The sequence below is a fragment of the Kogia breviceps genome, chromosome 14 (assembly GCF_026419965.1).
Source record: "Kogia breviceps isolate mKogBre1 chromosome 14, mKogBre1 haplotype 1, whole genome shotgun sequence".
In the NCBI taxonomy this organism is placed as follows: domain Eukaryota; kingdom Metazoa; phylum Chordata; class Mammalia; order Artiodactyla; family Physeteridae; genus Kogia; species Kogia breviceps.
The window spans coordinates 87,497,495-87,503,889 of record NC_081323.1 but is presented as its reverse complement, the minus strand read 5'-3'; the positions used below and the strand labels follow the sequence as shown (position 1 = coordinate 87,503,889).

At 57.1% G+C, this 6,395-nt stretch overlaps 1 long non-coding RNA gene across 2 annotated transcripts; it reads left to right on the top strand.

Annotated features, from left to right (window-relative positions):
* The first annotated feature begins 867 nt into the window (after positions 1 to 867).
* LOC136792528 (uncharacterized) lies at positions 868 to 4,649 on the top strand. 2 transcript variants are annotated; one of them, XR_010836447.1, is made up of 3 exons: positions 868 to 968; positions 1,781 to 1,890; positions 4,352 to 4,649. It is a non-coding gene; the product is annotated as an uncharacterized lncRNA (long non-coding RNA). The 2 variants fall into 2 exon arrangements; XR_010836446.1 differs by lacking the exon at positions 4,352 to 4,649 and adding an exon at positions 2,069 to 2,552.
* Positions 4,650 to 6,395: the final 1,746 nt, after the last annotated feature.

Sequence of the window (6,395 nt, the reverse complement as noted above, 5' to 3'; positions counted from 1 at the left end):
GGGTTCTTCTTGCGATGATAAAAATGCTCTAAAGTCAACTGGCGAGGGTTGCCGATATCTGTGAATACGCCAAAAAAAACCCCCACCAAACTGCATGGTGTGTGAATTCCACCTCAATAAAGCTCTTCTTAAAAAGAGAGAAAAAGGGACTTCCCTGGTGGCACCGTGGTTAAGAACCCGCCTGCCAATGCAGGGGAGACGGGTTCGATCCCTGGTCCGGGAAGATCCCACATGCCGCAGAGCAGCTAAGCCCGTGCGCCACAACTACTGAGCCTTCACTCTAGAGCCCGGGAGCCACAACTACTGAGCCTGCGTGCTGCAACTACTGCAGCCCGTGCGCCTAGAGCCCGTGCTCCGCAGCAAGAGAAGCCACCGCAACGAGAAGCCCGCGCACCGCAACGAAGAGTAGCCCCCGCTCGCCACAACTGGAGAAAGCCCGCGTGCGGCAATGAAGACCCAACGCAGCCAAAAATAATAAATAAATTAAATAACTAAATTTTTTAAATGAAGAAGGGCAGGGATGCATTTCCCTGCTTGGTCCCGCCTGGAGAGCACTGTCCTAGAGCCGGGCAGAGCAGGGCCGCTGATCTGTGCTCTGAGTCTGCAAAAGACAGCGCGGGGGGTCACCTCGTCGGGCTCGGGGGGCACCTCGCCGGGGTCGGAGGGCTGGCAGCTTGAGTGCAAGCACGCCTTCTCAAGATCTTCTCGAGGATCTCCTCCAGATCCTTAATTAGTTACCTCTGCAATATGACCCTTTTTCCAAATAAACTCGGGTTCCAGATGGACATGGATTTGGGGGAGGAAGCTATTCAAACCCCTCCCCTAGGTTGCCGTGGACGTGATTAAACCCATGGCGTTGGTCTCCAGGTGATACGAGCGTGGTCGTCCTCCTTCACACCTGCAGCTCATCCATTACGCGAAATAATTTACTGAAAGCACCTGGTCCAGCCCTCGGCCCTCAGCTTTCGGTAAGCGTCCCTTTCCTTTCCCACAAAGCTTCCTGAACCGAGACAACGTACCCGGGGAAGCTGGTTGTTGCATTTTTCCTTCTCTCTGTGGGATCCCCCCGCCCAGACTGGCCTCGGAAGGTGAGGATGGACCAGAGCCGCCTGGAGGGCTCATCAGGACCCCTTCCAGAGTTTTGGGGGTTGGGGGGTTTTTGTTTCGGCCTCGCCGCACGGCATGTGGGATCTTACTTCCCCAACCGGGGGTCGAACCCCCGTCCCCTGCAGTGGAAGCGCGGAGTCTTAACCGCTGGACCGCCGGGGACGTCCCCACCCCGCCCGAGAGATTCTGATGCAGTGGCTGGCATGGGGCCAAGCCTGTGCATTAGCTAATTTCCCAGGAGATGCTGATTCTGCGGCTCTCGGCCCACGGTGAGGACCTCTGTCCTGAGGGCCAGAGAGCGAGCGAGCCTTAAACTCAAAAGAGTCGGGGAGCGGGAGCAGCTTTTGGACACAGTCAGTGGTCAGGCCGGCTTTGGCGCCGGTGAGGTGCCCGCTGCCCCCGCACCCCCCCCCCGACTCTTCAGGACGGGCTCTTTCATCCTCGTGTCCGGTGCTCCGCGGTGCGGGGTGGGGTGGGGGCCCGGTGGCCAGGAAGTCCTCTAGGGGGCGGTGACAGACAGGCTTGTCCTGGCGAACCTTCCTCTCCGCCCTCCTGGCGCTGCAGAGGCCTGTGGGGCCGCCTCCGTGCTGCCCCCTGGTCCCTCAGGAACTGCGTCCGGTTGCTAGAAACTGAGACCCAACGCCACGCTCTTGTGTCTGGTTCTTTCACTCAGCGTTACATCTGTGAGGCCCATCCTGGCGCGTGGCAGGAATCTGTGTGTTCTCCTTGCTGTGTATTTCTCCGTCGTGTGAAAGCAGCAGCCTTCGTCCTGTGGACGGACAGGTGGGTGTTTTCCAGTTTGGGCTGTTACGAACTCTGTCCCTGCGAACGTTCTTGTGTGTACCTTTTGGGGCATTCCTGTGGGGTTAACGCCAAGGAGTCGGGGGTCTGGGGCATGAGGTATGCAAACGCCCAGCTTTAGAAGACAGCGCCAAACGGTTCTCCAAAACGGTTGTTGCAGAGCTCTCCTGCTGCATGACCAGTCACCCCAGACTTGGCTTTAAACGATTTCTTGTTTCTCTGCGATCTGGCTGGGCCCTGCTGCTCTCCACTCTCCGGAACATCCTGGAAGCATCTTCACTCACTTGGCTGGAATAGCCCTGAGATGCCAGCCCCTCCCCCTCCACGTGGCTGCCTGGGCTTCCTCACAGCATGGCGGCCCCCAGGAACCAGACTTCTTACCCCGTGGCTGACCTCCCAAGAGTGGAAGTGGAAGCTGCCAGGTTTCTTTAAAAATAATAATAATAGGGACTTCCCTGGCAGTCCAGTGGTTAGGACTCCACGCTTCCACTGTAGGGGGCACAGACAGGTTCGATCCCTGGTGGGGGAACAAAGATCCCGCATGCCACGCCACACGGCCAAAAATATAAATTAATAATAATAATAATATAATAAGTGGCAGTGTCACTTTGACTTCATTCTCTTGGCCAAAACCAGTCAGGAGATGAGGGCAGGTTTAAGGGAGGGAAATCCACTCCCTTGACCAGCGGTTACCTGCAGGAAGGAAGGGGTGACGGTCACCGTCTTTGGAAGAAACCCCAGAATTGCAGCAGTTCTCACTTGCAGCATGTGAGACTTTTGATTGATTCACGTGTGTTCCCCAACCCCGTACTACGCTGAACATCTGGGATACATTCATGTTTTTAAAACACAAGAAAAGGAGCCTTTCACAGCAGCCCTGCGTCCAGAAGGCTGCACCGACTCCATTGCAGGAGAGCTGCCTCGAGGCTCTGGGGGCGGCGGAGAGGGTGCCCCGCCCCCAAGCCCCGACCCCCACCACCACGGCCCCCCGGTGGTTGAGGACCCAGAGCTCTGTGGAACGTGCTCTGTCCTTTGCAGTCTCGTGGGAGCCGCCTTGGGGGGGGTGGCGTTTGATGGCTGCATAAGCCGGGGGAGGGCTGGGCCGCCAACGAGCTCTCAGCCAATGTTCGCAATAGCAACACAAATGCTCTGAAGCGCTTAAAATAAAACCTGGTAAAGGAACAGGCCAGTTAAGAGATGCGATTGCCCAGCCGGCATCATCTAGAATTCGTGTTCAGCCCTCAAATCCTCTCAAGGGTTTGCCTTACTTTGTTTCTAGACTGGTCATTGAATAGATACACTATTCACTTGTCCAGAGAGAGGCCCTGAGAGCCTCAGCTCGTGTCCTGGGGGTGTACGGACGGCGGGGGTGTGGGCTCCGTCGGTCCTGCTCTGTGAATGGAAGGCTGCCGGCAGCAGGAGGCTGTGTGGTCTGGTGGAGGCTTTTAGCAACAGGAATAAACTTGTGGACACACACACCCCTGCTCTCGGCTGTAAACGCAAATGCATAACTGAGCTCCAAAGAAAGAAGGAGAAATTCTCAGGCTGAGAGATTCAAAGGCAAAGCAGTGAGAGTGGGTTTCCGGGACAGGGGCCTGGGGTACAGACCCCCACTCGGGGCTGGACCTCGAATCCGTTTGAGGTTGGAGACAGGAAAAGAGGCTGCTTTTCCAAAGATGAATCACTAGGAGCTGCCCAGGGAAAAGGGACAAGACAGCCCCGGCCACAAGCCCTGAAGAAGGCTCAGGACGCTTGCGTCGCCTGGGGGGCCTGGAGTGGGTGCCGGGGCCCGGGGCAGGGGTGGTGGGGAGTGACTGCTTAAGGGGGACAGAGTTTCTGTCTGGAGTGATAACAAGGTCCTGGAAATAGATCGCAGTGCTGGTTACACAGCGTGTGAATATGCTTAATGCCATGGATCGGTGCACTTAAAAATGGCTCAGATGGGAAATTTTGTTATGTATATTTTACTATAAAATATAAAAACAAAAAAAGCCAAAGATTATTGGAAAGGAGGAGACAGAATTATCATTATCCTCAAACAATGTGACTGTCTACCTGGAAAACCATGGGAATGTTAGACCAATAAGGGTGCTCAACTCGGTGTGTGGTTATGAAAGTAATACTCACAAGTCAATGGTTTTCTACAGTCCGGGGCATACTTAGTTAGAAAATAGAACGGTGACAGAAACCCACTACAATAGGCTGTCACTCACAGTAGCAGCAAAGATATAAAACACTGAGTAATTAATTTAATGTGATGAGAAATGAGTGGGATTTCTAGGAAAAGGGCTACAATGTCTGGAGCTGCCCAAGAAATACTTGTTGAATGAGCGAACAATTATATATTTCTCCAGAGAGATATTTTTAAAAACCAAGAATAAAAGAAAAAAATGGGGGCTTCCCTGGTGGCGCCGTGGTTAAGAATCTGCCTGCCAATTGTCAGGGGACACCGGTTCGATCCCTGGTCTGGGAAGATCCCACATGCCGCGGAGCAACTAAGCCCGTGAGCCACAACTACTGAGCCTGCGCTGTAGAGCACATGAGCTACAACTACTGAGCCCACGTGCCACAACTACTGAAGCCCGTGCCTAGAGCCCATGCTCCGCAACAAGAGAAGCCACCGCAACGAGAAACCCGTACACCGCAAGGAAGAGTAACCCCTGCTCACCACATCTAGAGAAAACCCGCACGCAGCAGCGAAGACCCACCCACAGCCAAAAATAAATAAATAAATAAATTTAAAAAATGATGTACACCTGGGACTTCCCTGGCGGTCCAGTGGTTAGGACTCCGCGCTTTCACTGCTGTGGCCTGGGTTCAATCCCTGGTCAGGGAGCTAAGACCCTGAAAGCCTCGCGGTGCGGAAAAAAAAAAAAAAAAAATTGACGTGCACCCAATAATAAAACACTGGACATCAATAACGCAAGATGGTGATCTTAACAAGTTGTGACTCGAGGGGAAGGGTCTATAGGTTTTCACTGCCCTGTTCTTGCACCACGCAGCATGCAGGATCTTGGTTCCCCAACCAGGGATTGAACCTGGGAGTTCAGAGTCCTAACCACTGGACCACCAGGGAATTCCCTCTTTCAACATTTTGTAAGAGTGACTTGGGGCTTGTCTTAGGCTGCTCTAGAGGCAGAACCGGAGCGAAGAATGTCCCTGGGGGCTAGAGGGTGTCAGCACCACAGGGCTCAGCCTGGGGGGCCCTCTGAGCTCTCCCACCCCAGGGACAAGGAACCTGGGAGATTTATCCACCAACGGCCACCCATCTCAGGCTGGGGCCCCTCCCAGGACAGGCGGCTCCTGGGACAGCATGTTCTCCTGTGTGTCTGGGCCAGGAGCGCCCTGAGGTGGAGGGTGCAGGCATTTGCAGGTGGGTAGGTAAGTTAAGATGTAGGGGGCTCGTACCCCCAGCTGTAGGGGTTGCCGGTGGAGAGATGGGGGAGACCGAAGGGGCGAGGGGGCGAGAGACAGAAGCGGGTGAGCTGTTGCCACCCTAGCAAACGAAACGCACCCTCCGAGTCCCAGCGTTGACCCTGGCGCGGGTCGCCGAACCCTGCTGTCCTGTCATCCCTGGTCGCCCGTCCACCAGACCAAAGTTCTGCTTCCCGGGGTCTGTGGGCATTAGCGGTCTCCTGGCGGCCTGACCCCCAGCCACCCGGTCCCCTCCGCTGCCGCTGCTGTCCTAGGCCCTCTGCTCGGTGTCCGCCTCCAGGGCTGGCGGGGCCAAGGTGTCTGGAGGGCGTGACAGACGCCTGCAGCAGGCTGGCTACCCCTCATCACGGCCAGTCGAACCGAGTTATTCCCTCCCCGCCGCAGAGGCGAGGTCGGCGAGCCGGAGGGGGCGGGGCGTGACCCCGTGACCCCGCGCCCCCGTGACCCCGCGCCCCCGCGCCCCCGCGGCAGGCCGTTCTGGCTGCACAGCACACGCTCGTCTTCTTCCCGAGCCGGAGCTGACGAGCCCTCTCCCGAGGTCAGGGGCACCTGGCGAGTCTGTCGGAGGCACTTACCGGGAAGCCGCGCCTCCAGCCGCGCTCAGGGTTCACAGTCTCAGGAAGCGTGAAGTGTTTGCAGAAGGATTCGCCTCTCAGCCACTCGGCGGGCCGGAGCCGAGGGGTGGGAGGGCGTTTCCGGCTCCTGCTTCGCGGGGGCTCCCGGGAGAGGCCGCGGGGGATGCCCGCCTGCCCAGGGGCCGGGGGCCTGGCCGTGCCGCCCCCTGGGCCGCGGCAGCTGGGGCCACCTCGCAGGCCTGGGACGCCCTGTGGGGAAGGTGAGAAATCTCTTTTACGTCTAAAACCTCAGAAGAAATCATTTCCGCCAGCTCCGAAGCGGCCTGCGGGCAGCTGCTCGGGTCACCGTGTCTCGGACCCCCGTTCAGTCCCGCCCGAGAACCTTGATCGCCTGCTACCTGCCATGCGGAGTGTCGGGTTCTGCGATGGGAGCGGGCCCAGCCTCTGCGCCCCGGAGCTGGCAGTTTCGCGGGAAGA